Source organism: Melospiza melodia, chromosome 3, assembly GCF_035770615.1.
Source record: "Melospiza melodia melodia isolate bMelMel2 chromosome 3, bMelMel2.pri, whole genome shotgun sequence".
Taxonomy (NCBI): domain Eukaryota; kingdom Metazoa; phylum Chordata; class Aves; order Passeriformes; family Passerellidae; genus Melospiza; species Melospiza melodia.
In genome coordinates this window covers 10,220,024-10,239,069 of record NC_086196.1, presented here as the reverse complement: position 1 = coordinate 10,239,069, position 19,046 = coordinate 10,220,024, and positions in this window count along the sequence as shown.

The window sequence follows — 19,046 nt, the reverse complement described above, 5'->3', positions numbered from 1 at the left end:
TCATTGTTGATTGTGTGTCTGTGTGACAGAAAAAAAATACATTCTGCAACCTTTAAAACTTAATCTGATGTCTTCAGATGTCTTTGCTCTGGATGTTTGAGAGAAAAGACCTTCTGAGTGCTAGAGTAAAAGAGGTATTCGGAGATGGTGTCCAAACTAGGAGCCATTCAATAATTAACATTCAACAATTAATTATTTAAAGGCTTTAAAAGAAACACTTAAGCTTTTTGAATATATTTCCCAAAGCCTGTTGGTGGTCACTTATGTTGGGTTATGCTGCATTCTATCTGAAAGGCTGAGAAAAATGAGCCTTTGCGTCCTCCTGCAATGATGGAAGTTCCAGTGAGGCAGTGGCTACTGTGAAGAGAAGCACTTTGGAATTCTGCAGGACATCACAGGAGATGGCCAACAGGCAGGATAAGTCTGGGAGAGCAGAGTCTTACACTGGTTGAACAGAGGGAAATTAAAAACTCACAGGAGGCAAATTGACATCCATGCTTACATTCATCTTCATCGCCAGCTGTACGTTGCACAAAACTTTTTCTTAGTTGAACAGGTAAGTATACCTAAGTAGCCAAATTCTCAGACTGGTATGTCTGTAAATGTGTCTGTCTAGTGGCTGTATTCCTCTCCTGTACTCTCATTATGCAACCCTTCTCCCTCATAAAGAAGGTCAAGGCATGTTTTAATTGCCTTTGCTAATTTTCAGGCCAAGTATAGCTAAAGAGTTTAAATCTTTTTTCCTTGCTTTTTTGTGGTTTGTGTTTTTTTTTTCTTTTTCTGATGTTTCCCAAATCCATAGGGAAGTATCATGGAAAGTTGTGGGTATGTAGATTTTTGGTGGTTGTTGTTGTTGGTTTAGTTTTTTATCTTGCATCTTCTCTTGGAAATTTCCACTTGAATAGAAGCTATTTTAAAAGTAATAACCAAACAAAATTTTTTCTCGCCAGTTGTAATTTGACTTCAGTTTTGAAACCACTCAGATTAACTTTGAAAATGTTAGTAGCCTCACTAAATCCACCATACATGTCTGTCCAAATGTAAATTTAATTCACTGTCTCTGAAAACCAAACCAGACAAGCAAACAATAAAAAATGATCATGCCTTGTAAAAGAGAGTCATAAAGCATAACAACTAGAAATGTTAACAGAGGAGAAAGGGAGAGAATGTTCTAAGAATCTATTCTCCTTGACAAGTGGTATTTATTTAAACAGTCTTCTGCTTCGTTCTCCTGATTATTACACAAATATTTTATGCTCTGGTTGTTTTACAAGTGCATTAGCTCTTAGGAGAAGTATAGTGCTTTTATTAGTGCTCTATGAGACTGTTATACAAAAACCCACCTGGGAGGTTTAAATTTTATATCCCCAGCTCTACTAATTGTCCTCTAAGGGATTAATTAGGGTAACTTTTTAGCTTTCCAACAAGTTTGTATTCACACTTATACTGAGTTAAGAAAGAGCTTGCACAGTGATCACAGAAAGAATCCATTTGTTTCTTTAATATATCTAAACCTTCTGATAGGGCTCAGAGTGGTTCCAGTAAAAATAAATGTACATACAAACATAAGAGTTTTAAAATAACCTAATCCCATTTCCATTTGATTTTTTCCTCGGAGTTTTCTGGACAATGATAATTATTTATAAATAATATAAGGAAGCAGTTGAATGCAATTAAAAGTCATTCATGTTTGCGAAATGTTCTGACTATTCAATTAGTTTGCAAAAGTATCTAGCAAAGTTATCTCTTGTTAGTGTCTTTCCCTGGATGTCCAATTGTGCTGTGCTTTTAAGACTACCACAGAGGAGGCCAAATTAATAAATTATTTCTTAGCTTTAGTCACATGAATTAAGCCGTTAGCCAAATTTCAAAAATAATTTGTTGAGATCTGAATGTTAGGTGTATATTGGACATTGAAACATCTAATTCATGGTCTGATATTCATACATGCAACTATTCTATGTGCTAATATAGACTCCCAGCTCAGAGTCCACATTTCCAGTGTAGTTTCTGAAAGAAACCACCTTTAAAAAAATTATTGACCACTATACTCCTTTAAAGCCCGATGGCAATTTAAAGAGGGAAAGATTATATTAACCAAGAAAAAAAGATGTTAAAATTCAGATACCAACAGTAAAACTCTCTCTTGGAAATGGTCCCTGCCTGTGCTAGGTACTATTCTGTGCCCAACATTAGTTTGGGACTGTGAAGGTCAGTCTGGTCCAGGACCAAGTTTGGGACTGTTCAAACAATCAAACAACAAAATTCTTAAATTTTATTATTATCTATGCCAACTCAGTGAAGCACCCTCCGGTCCAACCCAGTCTCTTCCATGGTAGTTATGAATATCCCTTTTGGAGATATTAAACTATCTATTTTTAAGAGTGTTCAAAAGCAATTTCCAGTTTTGGGTCCTCTCTTGTTTTCTGTTGCTTACTAGAAAGACGGTAGTCAACATTTGTCATGGGTGAATTTTCTGCCAAACCCAGGCTATGAAGGCAGCAACTGACAACCTAGCTCCTGCACCTTTGTGAGGAAAGTTCTCACTGTCCCTGGTCTTCCTTGCAATCAAGGAATCTTGCACCTTGATAGCAATCCTGTGAATCTGAAAAGTGAATCATTTTTTTGCTTGCCAAACAAGTATGGCAACAAAAGCACAAATGCTGAAGTAAAATTAAGTTAATTCTAAAAGCATGTCAGCAAAAAAAGTTAGCTTCTGCATTCCAAAACAGGCAGAAGGCAATCATAACAGAAATTTTCTTTATATTTGTCCATATTAAAATTTAATTTCAGGATCTTCTGTGTTTTCATAAAAAAAATCTTGTATTCCTTTATACTTAATCGCTGTCCATTGGAACTTCTGATTGACCTGGATATAGCCTTCAAGGATGGACTTGGATAAAGGTACCCTTTATAAATCTCTCCAGTCACTGAGGATCTCACTGACTGTGTAAACATCCTAGGGGTATTTCTAAAACCTTTATTCTTGATGCAGTCTGACTCTAGCCTGTTTCCTTCTCTTTTTTTTAACAAGGAAAATATGGCTGGGAGGTACTGATGTGAAGGGAGACACCGCGCTGCAAGGCACTCGGTTTGTCAAGACTCAACCTAGAGAGCAAGGTCAGGTTTATCTTGCAGACTGCATGTAGCTTGTTCAGAGTCAGTTTACATATTTCCAGGCTTTCTGGTGTGTCGGAGGCCAACTTCTCTGTGAAGACTTTTCTTCATTGAACAGTTTTGTTTATCTAACACTTTAACTCTTACGATTTTTTTTTCCCCTGGAAGGTCTCCGGAGTCTGGTAGCTATGGCTTCAGCAGCTTTACAGAGGAACTCAGGCATTACAAGAAAGTCTCCCTCTGGTGATCCAAGCCCACAGTTTGACCTTAATGCATAGACAGGTTCTAAAATAGGAGGTAAAAGTTGTTTAGATAAGGGCCTTATTCTTGGAAACACATTTCTGTGAATTTTTTCACTACTCTTTAATACAGTGCCAAAATGCTTATGCCCCTATTAAAAAAGAAAACAAAAAACAAAACCAAAAAAAACCCCAAAACACCCAAACCAAACCAAAAAAAAAAAAAAAAAAAAAAAAAAAAACAAACCCAGACACTTTAAATTATTTCCTCAGAGTTAGGGGAAATACCAGCTCTCAAATCTGAAGAGGGTGTAACAAGCAATTGCATACCCTGGAAAGGCAAGCAAAGCACCTTTTTAGATTGTGGAGTTTTATTTTAATGAAAGGAATCAGAGCCCTTTAACATTTATAATATATTTGAATTATGTAGTAAACATCTATCCGCTGGCAAAAATATGAAACCTTGGACAAAGTTTAATTTCATGATTTACAATAGTACACTCAGCAAACTATTGTAAGTAACTGTGCCACTGCATGCAGAATCTGCCACAAATGTCAATTTTACACTTGGAAAATTTGGGAACCCTAAAGATGATGTGCTTTCTGCTTTGCTGTATAAGAGCTTCCCCCTATTGGCAGTCAGAGTCATGATGTTTAAATTTAATTTTCTCTAATGTAATCATTTTTTGTGTGCTATGTTTAAGGCAATTTGAATAAATATCCCATGCAAGTCATTTAGAGCCCATAGCTATAACCATTGCAGGCAGTGAATGGTCTAAAGAACAAATAATTTGGGCTGAATTTCCTACATTCTCTCACTGGCTGTTTATAATAGTATTCACTTTGATTTTATTTGGTTTTTTAAAAGAAAAAATAATAGTATGTTTAGCAATAATTACATAAAAATAAATGTTTCCTGATCTGCTAATCAAGCTTGAATAAAAAAAAACTTAATTGAAAGAACAAGTTCTGCTCACTTGTCCTCCAATTACAAGACACAAGGTAATGGTTTAATTAGGTCTGTCAAGTCTTAGACTTTGCATTTAGCTCAAGAATCCATTCACATAACTTCCCAGAACAGGACAGTTTCCTAGTGCAACACCTGTGGCTTCTGGACCTCTCACAAGGAAATCCTCAATATCCCTGGTGTCCAGTGAATGGCTTCTTTAAGAAGGAAAGACCAGGACACCAATCAGCCACATGGAAGGTCACATACTTGCTAAGAGGGCCTAGGCCAAGGAACAAGCTTAGATCTGTTTTGCCCCTCAGTCTCATGCAATTGCAGTGGAGAAGGTGAAATACGGTTCTCACACAGCAGTCAATCTTTTACTCAGCAGTTCATAGTGGGGTCATGTCCCTGCCTCACCTCTCTCCAGAGGATAAAGCATTACACCCCTTCAAAAACAGTCTCTTCTCAGAACAGAGGTGCTTCCAAATTGGCAGAAGACACCAAACACTGGACTATGCATGTCTTCCTCCAGAGAGAAATTGTGTACAAAATGCAAATCCCCAGGTTGTGCTGCTCCACAATATTGGGCATTCTATGAGTACTGAGGGAAATAGGTCAAGATAAGACTTGACATATTATAAAGTGCCAAGATGACATTTCCCCTAGTGTCAGAGACTTGCATATTGTCCTTAAAAGAAGGGGTGCCCTACATGGTTATATTGAAATAAAGACTTTGGCTTTGGTTTGAAAATTAAATTTTCAAAGAACATTTTTCAGCAACACAACCCACAGGTAGACAAGAGAAATGCTTGCAGTACCAACCTTCACTGCAGCACATGAGACACATTAATTTAACCAAGCTGTTTTTCTTCACTCAAAGATCAAATTTTCCAACACCATGTACAAAACATGCCAAGAATTCATGCACTGAAAGATAATGCACATGTATGTTTGTTCTAACTACTAAGTGGGATGACTGGGCACAAAAAAAATTTGGCTTATGAGCTGTCCAAGAGAATTGAACACGGTTCTTATTCCACTCAAAATTATGAGACGTAAGAATAAAAAAAGCACCAATGACTGTTCTTTACTCCTGAGACTTCATCAGAAATGGGATTAGAGAAACACAGGCATAGCTTCAACAGGCAGCATAGACCAAAAGAACACTCAGAGGAAGAGATATCAACAAGCACTTGAAGAAGCTGTTTGTCTAACCTCTTACTCATGCTGGTTTTGTCTGTGATAGATCAAACTAATTAGTGACTGGGTTAAAGGATAAAAAAATCTTTTATGAATCTTTGACAGACATAGTTTAAATTAGCACTACAGTTTTCATTCCTTAATTGTATGATTTTATAATCCCAGTCTTTAAATTTAATATTCTATGAATCCTCCAAAATGCATTTTTTAGTCAGGGACCACAAACACAGACAAAAACAATTCCTGAATTATGCAAGACTTTGTGTAAAGATATTGCAAATACTGAATTGCACTGGAAAAGTCTTTAAATTGGCAATCTATTTTACTGCTGGGAAGCAATAAAATTGTTGCATACTTTCTGGTATCTAATCTCTTAATCAATATGAATTCCCAGTAACAAGCAATGAATTCCAACCTAATTGAAACAATTAGCCTAACACTGTTGTCAAGAAAATAAACTATTATAAATCATGACATATTAAGTATTAATTTCTTAATCTAATTTGAAGTATGACTGCACACAGCCTCTCCATGATACTTACTGTTGATAATACAAATGCTGGCTGTGAGCCCGCAAAACTCACTCAGTGTGAGTTTATATTGGCATGTAGGGTCTGCAGATTTACATTACTTTGTAGAATGTAGTGTACAGGGAAAATAGAAATGAAGAAATACTGCAGAACTTGTTTATGGTTGGCTTTTCCAATCTGGAAATCTTTTCTGCAGAACTTAAGATCACCTCTGTAAAACTTAGGAAACAAGGCTCTGATGCATGCAGAAATACCTTTGAAATAACTTGTTACTAAAACAAAAATTATTCCTAATTTAGTAATTAGGAATAATTGTTTTATTCTTAATTGTCAAGAATTTAATTCTTAAATTCTGAAGATGGAGCTCTTGAACTAGAAGACTAGAAGTTAATTGTATTCATCCTTGTATTGTGTGTTTACAAAACATTATTTCTATTAGGTGAAAGATAATAAAACATAATAAGCCATAATAAAAGACAACTCCCTGTGTAAAACACAGTCTCTAAAAAGCTAATGTAAAACAACAAAGGTAATAAGAAAGAATGAGATTCTCTGTAGTATTTTAGAGAAAGGACAACTGAGAAATCAATTTCAGCAAGATGCCTCTCATTTACACTAACGCATATAACTTGTCCTCTAAATTCCTTCATAGCAACAAAAGATCTAATTTCTTACCTCGTATGTACTGTTATCTCACCCAAAGGTGAACATCAAAATCAGCTCAGCAAAGCTGGGCTATAGAAGAAGTGCCTGTTATGGGAAATATTTTTAGGTCACATCTACTTCTCTGGTGTCCATAAGTAAGCTGTGTCAATCGAGGAAACCTAAGAATACTTTGCTTCATCAAATTGTTACTATTAAAAAAACTAGATATTTTGTCTTAGCTATTTTTCTTTGTTCTTACTATAGTTATTAGAGAAAGAGCAGCACCAAAAGGTAATCTTCTTGCCTCTGTCTTTGAATGAGATTACTTTCAGGAGCTCACACAATGCATTTTTGTTTCATATGTCTTAGGTTAGAGAACCTCACACTCTCAGGCTTACTCAAGCCTGTGCAGAAAAACTACTGCAAATAAGGAAATCAAGCAATGTGTCAAATCCCAGATGACTGTTTCAGCCAAAATAACACGTTTCTTTTCTGAGGTGTCTCTTTTGATTTGCTGCCTGATAAAACAGTAGTGAAATAGTGAAATATAAAGGACCTACCTTGTATTAGGAAGATCTTAAAAATTCTTGACACATAAAAACATCTGTATATACACCAAGACAATTTTTGGAACATGTAAAATACAGCAAACTCTAGAATTATATTTTATATCATGTAATAATGAGCAGAATATTGTTGCAGAGAATGGCAAGCTTCATTTCCCAAGAAATTTTTCATAAGCTGGCATACATCCTGAAAGAAATTGTATGAAGCGCTATGTCCAGTCGCTCCTGTGACCACACAATTTACATTTTATTTAATTTAGCAGACTTATTGGCTGTTTTAGGAACCGCTGATCTAAAAACGTAGTAAAAGTAGATAAGACCATTTTTAAGAAAATGATTGTAGAATAGAATACTTCAGTTCAAAAGAAACTACAACAATCTGATGGTTGTCCAACTGCCTGACCACTTCTGGGCTGACCAGCAGTTAAAAATGTTGCTGAGGACATTGCCCAAATGCCTCTTAAACGCTGACAGGTTTGGGATGTCGATCATCACTCTAGGAAGCCTGTTGTAGTGTTTGACCACCCTTGCTGTAAACAAATGCTTCCTAATATCCAGTCTAAACCTCACTGGTGCAGCTTTGAAACAATCCTACATGTCCTGTCACTGGATACCAGGGAGTATAGCTCAGTACCCCTCTCTCTCGACTTCTACTCCTCAGGAAGATGCAGAGAGCAAGAAGAGTCATCATTTTATGCAAAAACAAAATGTTCCACATGACACATCATATTTCACCAAAAACATATATCTGGATCAGTATGTCATAATCGCTGCATAAAAAATTATCAGGAAAAAAAAAAGTAGTAAGAATATTGGAAATGGGATGATTCAAAATAGAGCATGTTTTGTTTTGTTTTTGTTTCAACGCACTTTCCAAATCTCTACAAACTCATGAATTCTTGAGTTATATCAGTCAAACAATCCTTTACACTTAATCTAATTGCATCTAACAGCTTTAGAGGAATCTGTACTTAGTCCATGATTCTATATTGTCATTATTACTGTTAGATTCTTGCCACTAAATCAATAGCAGCCTAATCTGCCTCTAGAGATCACAGTATTTGCAAGAGCTTACTCTTGTTCATGGGTGATTTGAGATCTATGTAGAGCTTTCATGTCAGTAATGGTGAGGTTTGGGACGTAAGAGAACAGCCACACATAATTTCATGAAACAGTAGTTCCTCAAATAAACAGCTTCAAATGCAAAGCAGAGGATGCATGAAAAAAGACATAGCAAAGGTTTGAAGATGTAGAATCCTAAGTGCATTGGAAACTAAGCAAAAAAAAGACAACTTTCAGCGTTGATCTAACATGCTAATTGGAGAGATTTTTCAAAATATCTCTCAGAGCTGAAGCGTAATTCTGCTGTAAGTTAATGGGAATTGTGATCCTAAGCCAGGTAACCATGATAAAAATTGTAGACTGTGTATGACAAGTGCAGAATTTCATAATGGTTGGAAGGGTTCTATGGAAGTAATTTAGTCCAACTCCCCTGGTCAAGTAGGGTGACCCAAAGCCAGTTGTCTGGGGCTATATTTGTAATATCTCCTGGGATAAAGAATCCACAGCCTTCATTAGAAACCTGTTTCCAGTACTCCATCACCCTTTCACTAAAAATATGTTTCCTGATGTTCAGACAGCCCATCCTGAGTTTCAGTTTGTGCCTCTTCTTCGTGCCACTGGGCACCACTGGAAATAGCTTCCCTTCAGATATTCACATACATTGCATCCATCTTTCAGGTATTTACATAGATTTATAAGATCCTTCCTGAGCCTTCTCTTCTCTAGGAGCAATGGTCCCAGCTCTCTAAGCCTTCCCTCACATATGCAGTATCCCAGGCCCTTAACCACCCTTGCAGCCCTTTGTTGAAGTCTCTTCTGTGTGCCCGTGTCTCTCTTGTACAAAGAAGCCCAGAACTGGCAGAGTACTACAACTGTGGTCTCACCAGTGCTGAATAAAGGGGCAGATCACCTCCTCTGGAATCTGATGCAACCCAGGGTACCATTTGCCTTCCTTGCAGCAAGGCTCCCTCGTTCATGTTGAAGAGTCGTGCATCAGGACCCTCAGCTCCTTTTTGGCCATGCTGCTTTCCAGCTGATCCCCAGCACATAATTCTGTACAGAATTGTTCTTCCCCAGGTACAGAACTTTGCACTTCTCTTTGAACTTCAAGGGGTTCCTGCTTTCTTCAGCCTCTATCCATTTAAAGGAATTTTCTACTACGTTAAATGTTTTGCTCCTTGTAACTGAAATTGAACTCATGTTGTTGGATCTCTTTTCTGAAAGATCAAAAAACCCCATGTTTTTCTTCCCTTCATGGACAAGTATATTCTCATTTCAGTAACTTCCAGTACAAAACAATTGAAATTGTAAGATGTGAGTACCCCCTTGCCTGTGTAACTTCCAAAATATAACAAAACTTTTCCGTTTTCAGGACATGGCAGGCAGAAGCTCTCCCCACACACTCGACAGAAGTGATGGAAAGGACAATTACATTTTGGTAACAAACAAACATTCAGACATAAGGTAAAATTATGCTTGAGTGCACAGAATTTATTTTTTCCAATAAAGATTTAGTAATAAAAATGATGAAAGACTTATTAGTCCTTCTCAGTGGAAAAGTGAATTTTATTTTATGATATGTTACAGATTGCTCTTCAGTAATATGTAGAGCAAACTACTTGAACAGAACAAAAGTGTCACATGAATAAAATGCAAATAGCCTGCTGGGGTGTATATAATAATTCTCTAGAGGTTTTGTTGTCATTGTTGTTATTGTTTTTTGATTGGCTTGTTGGGAGTTTTAATAGAGCAAGTATCCAAATGAAAATAAAGCTACATTAATGGGACACACTTGAACTGGACTGGGACCTCAAGAGGGACTTGAGGGAGAAGAAGGATCCATTAAAGCCATTCAAGCCCACAAGCACATCTCTAGATAGCTGAGGTTTTAAATTGCCTTCTTCATCCTCACTTCATTGGTGCTTCTACTACTGAAAGAAATGGCTTCAACATGTACATTGTCTGATTAATTCCATGGTACTTACAAATTTGATTCCATTATAAATTGCATTGCAAAGTACTGTCTTCAGCTAAGATGAATACATAAACATGCATAAATTTAGTGGCTAGACCTGCAATGCAATAAAACAGTGTTGATCTGAATGTTCCTGAAGAGCCATGAAAATATATATGCTAGCAGGTAGCAACAGCTAAATGTCCTACACCAATACAGTTCTTCTTTAGTTCCAGCCAACATATGGCAATGTAAAATTATAGTAATTGCCTGATCCTTGCATTTCAGGGTAGGCAATTTAATGTATTCAAATTACTGGTTTAGTAGTTTCCTCACCCCCTGTTTTGTCCTAAGCATTCTGAATTCAAACCAGGTAATTGAGATATCAGTGCTAAAGGAGGAAGTTAGATTGGCTTGATGGACTTAGAACTTTCTAAACATGAGAGAAATTTCCAAAAAATTAAACTTTAAGAAAGAGAAAAAAAATCTTTTAAGCATAATTTTCACCTCCTCCTCACATATAATAAGAAAGCTAAATATAAACTATCAAGTTATAAAAGTACTTCCCTCAAATCAGAGGCAAATTGCATCAGGAAGAATTTATTCCCAAGACACTTCAATATGTGAAATCAGTGAATTTTAAAACACAAATCAAGATAGTGGAAGATAGTGGACATAATGTCATGAGACATTTCAGGAGTAAGGAAATTTGTAGGAGTTTCCTTCTCTAAGGCATACAACACTGCTTTTTGTTTATTTATTTAATTTATTAACAGCTGGAAAAAATAAGGAAATTTACAATTTCATTTCTTTGAGCTGTGTTTTGGCATTCAAAGCTTTGCAGCTGCTAATTGCAGTATTTTGTTGCAAACCTCCTTTTATTCCAAGCCTATTTTTTTTCTTGTCCCATCACATGAATACTCCCCAAAGAGAGCACAAAGTGTGTTTCACTGTTGAGCTTTCTGCAGAAAGAAATGCCTGCCATGAACACCTGAAATTTTTCATCACAAGAAATCTGTTTTAGAAGTGAGCATTCTATATTAATTTCTAATATCCCTTAAAATAAAGCAAAACTCACAGAAACTTTTTTTTCTAAATATCCCATCACACTAAATTTGTGTCCATTGTCAAAATGTTGAGTCTCGTGGCTGACAACCAGAAATGTTAGCCCCCCTACTAGGAGGCTAAAATAATCCCTAGTAGGATTATTTTCAGTGTCTGAACAAGTACTTTTCTGTTCTTGCTCTTTGTGACTGAGAAGTCCCCATAATTATCTAAAGTATCATATTACCATCTTGAAAAAAACTCTTCCCTCCATCTCCTCTTTTCCATGACTTGTAGAAAAGCAATTAACCTGTTACACTGATTAAGCTTAACTCTTTGCTTTTCTATCTGTTATCTTGTTTCTTATATAGACTGTTCAGAATACATTTTAATATTTCTGCCAAATAAATTTCTGAGATATTTTCTCTGTACTTTATGCAACAGCAAGAAAATACACCAGTAAAAAATTCTGGACAGGTTCCTTTGAAGAAGATCTTTTAAAAAACTTATTTTTTGAAATTACATATTTAGAGGAATCTTGTATTCCCTATTGCCCCTGTCTATATTTCACAATGGGAGAACGACTCTGGTTTTCCAGTATAGCTCTGACATTTTAAACTCTGGAAAAGTGCTAACTTTAGTAAACAATTATTTGTCATTTAAAAAATCACGTGGGCTTGAAAACAAGGGGTTTGGAGCCAGGGGATGCCTTCTGAGGATTTATTGTTGAGGCAAATCCCTCAAGAGACTGATAGAAAACCATTTCTCCTAATGGAATCTTAAAGTGTAAAATATAAAATATATGACAGGTTGTACTTTACAGGATAATCTGAGTAGTATAAACTAGTTTGATTTCCTTCTAGTTTTGATTTTTTACAACTAATAATAATAATAGGAAAATTAGTTACACTTAAAAGAGTGATACTCAATTTATTTCTAGAATAAAAATAGGAACCTCTAAGTGTTACAAGAACTCCATATGTATTTTAAATTTATTAGCAAGCAACTGAATGCTTGAAGTACACTCAAAACTGGGAAAAACCTAGAATGCAGGGCCACTAGACTTTATATATGTTCATTCTCAGTTAGGGGAGAACGCACCTCTTTGTTCAGCCAGCCAATGTGTGTTGCACTCATTTTCAAAAAGAAAAACTCTCAAGATTTAGAAAAAATAAGAATAATAATGAAATAAGAGTAAAGGGTCAGTACACATTCTTGGTCAGATCAGCTCAGCTTAAGTGAACCATAAATTAATTCTGTCAAGAGAGGAAGTGTCTCAAGCTTGTGAATGAATTACAGTAAGTTGGTCTGTTACATTGAGTGCACTTAAATTTAAATTAAAGTTTCTGTTTATAATCTCTCACATAACAGGATAATTTAGAAATGCTAATGTTTACCATAAATGACCATCTTAAATGAATTTTAACAAGCAGGCAGGTGAAGTAGAATTTCATGGTGACTGCACCATATTTAAAGGTTTCAATTACAGCAGTATATTCAAAGATTTCATCTTGTTGTTCTGAATATTCACTTTGTTGATTCTCACAGGATTAATAAATACAACAATTCACCCTTCTGAAATAGTCTTTTTTCACACATTTCTCTATCTTGGCCTCTTTGGTAAGTTTGATATATGATTCCTTCATACCTTAAAGTGTAAAAATAGGGTGACTACTGAAAACTGTACAAACATGAAACTTCATAGGCTACAACATAACATTTTTCCAGGCAAGAAAGTAAGAAATTAAGGTTAAGGGAAGTATCTCTAATACACTTCCAAAATGTCAAATTAAATTTTCAGGACTGAAGCCTTTCTGATTAGTTGTACCTTCACTAAATTTACTTCAGAGACTGCGGCCACTCTAGCAAAAACTGTGTGATCCTACACTTCCTGGAGCAGGAAGTGCGCATGAGGAAAAGAAAATAAACAAGCTTGAAAAATCTGGTACTATCCAGAACAATTTCTTGCTTGACATTAAGTTCATTGATTAAAAGAGTAGCTTCAATTATCTTCAACTGGTTCAAGCCCAAGCTAACTCTGTCAGTTAAACATGCAATTACCTCTGGTCCTTTTCCTGGTCCTGTAAAATCTAAATCTAAATTACTTTTTCCTCATCTATGGTGGATAAAGTTACATATTTTCCTAATGAAAGTGAGGTCTTTGATTTGGTTGCTGTTTAAGTTCTTACAAAGTCAGTGTGAGCTTCTTTTCCTGGTTTGTACTGAGCAAGGTAACGTGATATGGACTTAGCTGCCATTTGCATCAGGAACCTTTAGACCTCTGTTAACACAGCCACTATTAACTTTCTGATTTTTAGCACCTTAATGTATGTGAGAGGGTTCTTGTAGGGTTTATTTTACACTGTAAGAAAATTATGACTTTTCAATCAAAAATTTAGATTCAGAAAGTGTTCAAAAGACACAAATATTTTTTCCTCTGTTACAGAAGAAATGTTTTTGTCAAACAGCCAAAGAAGAAAAAAAATGAGGTATTTGTTAGAACTATCTGACCTGTGATTTGTTTTTCTTCTGATCTAATTCTTATCTAAATACTCTTGGTTTGCTTCCAAGAAAACATATTTTGCCTACTGTGAGGTTTAATTAGCTATAGCTGGCATAGCACTTTGAAGATGTGAAGTATTCTGTCCAGCCTAAGTTACCTCTATCATCTCTCATTTGCTGCCTGTCTAAACTAAACTAAATAAAATATCCTGCTATCTTTTTTTGTTTTAAAGTATTATTCTGGAAACACACATCCTAAATAAAATGCAAAATATTTGTGGCTTTGCATAGTGGAACAGTATTATTCCATAGATGCATGTCCCTTTATTTACCATTCTCAGTCATGAGCAGCAGAAACACCAGCATTTCCACTGAATGCCAAGAAAGCCAATATGACATGATTTATTTTTATTGGTAGTACTGAACCCAAGTTAAATCACAGTCCTGTACAAGACATTGCATATACACATTCAGTCCCAATCTGCAAAGCTGGCAGTTTAAAGGGACATCACAAACTGACATAAAAAGGGAACTGAGGCAGAAAGGTCAGTCAAACAACACTTGTCCCGTTCACACAGCAAGATTTGTAAAACTGAGATTCAACCTACCTAGATTTCTTGGGGTTCAGATCATGGTTTAACAGCAACACCTTAGGCTGGAATGTATCAACTGGTTGGGGAAAGAGGAACCTGAAGGTTTATTAATGACCTACAAACAGAAAAATAAGGATGAACACAGCAAGTCTAATCCTTTGATGCATCAGTAATATGAATGTGAAACCACAGTTGTTCATCAACTTGGGGAAACTTAGTTGGAGTCAAAATCCATGCTAAGACACTTCAGGAAAACTTTGAACCAGTTAGTGTGAAGTAAGAAAAGAGGAAAAGTTCAGAAAACATTGACAACAGCACATAATAAAATAATGATGGATGTAAGCTTATTTAATCTAAGAAAAGAGGAGGGAGGTTGTGGTTATTCACCCTTGGCTAGCCACCAGGTGCTCATCCAGATGTTCTCTCACTCCCCTTCCTCAACATTATGGGGGAAGAAAACAACATGAAAAAATTCATGGGTCAAGATAAGGGCAGGGAAATCACTTAATTATTACATGGACAAAACAAATTGAACTTGGAGAAGATAAATTTAATTTATTGTCTATTAAAATAAATAGCACAGATCAGTAAGAAACAAATCAAAACTAAAGAGACTTTCTATGAACCCCACCTCCCCTTGTTCCCAGGCCCACCTTTACTCCTTCACTCTTGTATCCTCTATCTGTTCCCTTCCTGAGCAGCACAGGGACCCAAGGAATAGGAGTTAAACTCCATTCATAACTCTCTGCTCTTCCTTCCTCACACTTTTTTCCTGCTCCAGAGTGGGGTCAGTCTGACATGAACTCTTTTCACAGGCTGCAGTTCTTCAGGGCAAATCCATCTGCTTCAGTGTGGGGCCCTCCACAAACTCCAGAGCAGATATCTGTTCTGTCGTGGTCATCCATGGGCTGCAGGGGAACAAACTGCTCTTATTCGTGACCTCTGTGGAATCTGTGGTGCCCAGAGCACCTCTTCCCCCTCCTTCTTCCCTCATGTGGGTGTCTAAGGGGCTGTTTTTCTCCTACTTTTCTCACTTATTTTTTTCTCTCTCGTGGTTTAACCCCAGCCAGCAACACATCCCTACACAGCCACTTGCTCACCCCTCCTGGGTGGGATGGGGGAGAGAATTGGAACACTTAAAAGGAAAATAACTTTGTGGGTTGAGATAAGGACAGTTTAATAGGTAAAGCATAAACTGCACATGGAAGAAAGCAAAACAAGAAATTCATTCACCACTTCCCATGGACAGGCGTGTGTTCAGCCATGCCCAAGAAAGCAGGTCTCCATCACACAGAACAGTGACTTGGGAACCAAAATGCCATCACTCCAAAGATCCCCTTCTTACCTCTCCTTACCCCAGGTTTGCATGCTGAGCGTGATCCCATATGGTGTGGGATCTTCCTCGGGTCAGTTGGGCTCAGCTGTCCTGGCTGGGTTCCCTTCCACTCCTTGTGCACTCCCAGCCTCCTCACTGGTGGGGTGAGGAGCAGAAAAGGCCCTGATGCTGTGTAAGGGCTGCTCGGCAACAAAAACACACCTGTATTATCTACACTGTGTGTTTTCAGCACTGTGAATCCAAAACAAAGGCCTATAGAAGTTGTTGTGAAGGAAATGAACTTTATTCCAGCCAAAACCATTATGCTTCTCTCTCTTGCAACTGCTGCACAGCAGTTTTTACTCTTTCTGAAATGTTAAATAGCAATAACATCAGGTACATTACATTTGTGTTGTATGCAAATAGCAGAGTCACCACCAACATCACTGATGGCTCAGCTTTGGGCAGCAGTGGGTTCCTTTTGGAGCCAGCTGTAACTGGCTTTGTCTGACATGGGGACAGCTTCTGGTCTCACAGACGCCACCCATGAAGTCAATCTACTACTAAAAATTTGCAACTTAAACCCAACAGAGGTGAAGTTTTCAATTCTTAAACTCTATTAAAATTTATGTAATGGAAGTTAGTAAAGAAATAAACATCATGAAGCTCAGGAAATCTCCTGTGCTGAAAATGCACAGAGGCCAGGAAATCATTCGGGATGAATTATGGATGTTTGCCCCACGTGCTGGACCTGCCACTCTTATTGAAGGACATGCAAGTCAGAATACTGGCTAAGTGGTCCACTCTAAACCAGAGCATCTCTTCTTAATTCCCTTTATTCAGAATTTTATAAAACCAATCTGACATTTTATTACTTTTCTTTTAAATGTCACAAATAGAATTCAGCAATTTTCCCTTGCTATACCACAAAAATCTCAGGATATGAATACATCTCTTATGTATCAGACTAAGGACTTTTCAAAGTACATAAATAGTTACAAAGAAAGTGCTATTTACTCAAAACAACCAATAATACCTATTAAAAGGGTGATGCTTCAAGATAAATACATTAACCTAAGGATTATTATTTGTTCTGGGATAAATGAGCCTTCCCTGTTTCAGAAATTCCATCATTACTGGAACTGGTAAAATCTTGCTGAAGTGTCCTGAAAGGTTAGGCTGGTCAGAAATATCATAAATATCATCATTGTACATGCTCTTACACTTCTTCAAGCTGAAATTTTTAAGGAATAGAGCATTTCAAACCTCGTGAAAAAAAAAAAAACAAAAAAAAAAAAAAACAAAACAACTAAGAAGTTAATGAAAATATCTTGGATTGAGGAGGACATCTGGGCCTTCTTTATTCACATTCTTAAAATGAAACAAATGTTTAAAATGTTCCTGAAGTGTGTCCAATGTAAATAGTGGCTAAATCTTCAATCACTTCCTTGGGTAAAACAAACCATTATAATGAACCATCTAAGAAAGACATAATGGAACAAAAGACACACTTGTACTACAATTATGTGCATTTTGCCACAGGCTAAACCCTGAAATTTAACTTATGCTGAAACTTTACTAAAACCAGTAGGGACACATTTAAAGAAGAAAAAAATAAAAAAATAAAAAATTATATTCAGTAGCCAGGTTTTCCCCATATTCCTAAAGGGATTTTTTTTTTCTGAAAGGTGCCTGCTGGACAAAAGGTAAAACAGCTTTCGTTCCTCCCCTTCCCAAATAACAGAATCATCAAAGAAAAGCAGCTGAAGCTTCTTATTCATGCTTCTGATACTTCTTATATCCTTATTCTTATATATTTAGTAACAAATGGCATTGATATGCAGCCTTTTAGTACTACTTAATATTTGCTAACTCCTTCTATAAAGTAACTGTTCTGTTACAGTTCTGTTCAGGGATACCCAGGGGTTGGTACCAGGAAGAGTAAGCTATTCAGAATTTCTAATTTGCATTAGATAAACACAAAAAGATTTAGAAAATGTTTAGCTGATGCTTCACTGTTTTACTGCAAACATAACAAAAATAACAGAAAAAGGATGAATGAATATTATAACAGCAAAACTCAGGATAATTATTTATTGTTTATTTAATGGTTATTGAAGAGGTAAACTCAACCCCATAGCAATACACTTTCAAAGATTCTTCTCTCCCTCTCAGTATTTCCATTTAAAGTTTGGTCATGCTGTTGACACACAGTCAGCAAATACCAAGCACCAGAGTTTTAAATTCAGTCAAATCGGAGTCCCACATTTGCATTCCACACTCACAAAAAGAAGTAGGAAGCTGCAATATACCCACTTTCACAACTTCAAGCTTTACTTATTTATGCTTCCAGGAACACTGCTGGAAGTCTTAAATCATGTTAAAGTTGGTCTCTAAATAGGATTTTCAAACTTCAGAAGAAATGCATAAGCAGTGTAAAGCTCTTTCTTCTTATCTTGCATCACCAGTGCTTACACTAATTTCAACAAAATAATCTCTAAAAGGCACAGATTTCATAAATTAGCAACACAGTACCCGTTGGAATCCATCCTTCAGATCATCTGGAGGCTTTGCATTAAAAGGGAAAAAAGGAGAACAAAGCAACAATGTAAAAGTTAAATCTCTGCCTGAAGCACACAGTGTGATATGAGCATTGATACCAGACTCTGTTTTAAATTAAAAGCAATTTAAGGAAGTTCCTTATAAAGTAAACCAGCTAGGCTGCAACTGAATAACATAATAGGCTTTTACTGCACTGTTTGCTCCTGTTGCCATACTCCTGTCTAGTGTTTCTCAGGATTTATAGGACTTTCTTGGAGGTCTTCTAAAGAGTTTTGGATTTTAGTATTTCTTTGCTTTTCTTCATCATCCTTTGTAAGTGACTGTTGTCATGTCACAGGACCACAACTGTTTATTGTGAAAAGTCACTAATGACCAAATGACCCTGCCACCTGGGGAACTTACAGCCTCATGTTAAACTCCAGCTATATTTAAAAAAAAAAGATCTTGCCAGGCTATTGATTCACTGGCAGTGTTTGATTGTACCCTGGAGGCAGGTGACAGGAAGGCAACTGGGCTCTTGCTGTTTTACACTCCCTATTACACAAACCAAATAAATCTTCTCTAAATGAATTCACATTTTTTCTCACTTCTGTGTGACAGTTCAGTATTGAACAATCTGTATACTGTTTGCTTCTGGGATATTGAAACCAAAATCTTCATCATCTTCATAACAACAAATTTCTAGACCCTCAATTTAGCATTAGGATAGTGGCAGCATTTGTTGTGCTCTACAGTCTCCAGACTTTTGAAACTGTCAGGTCCAAAGCA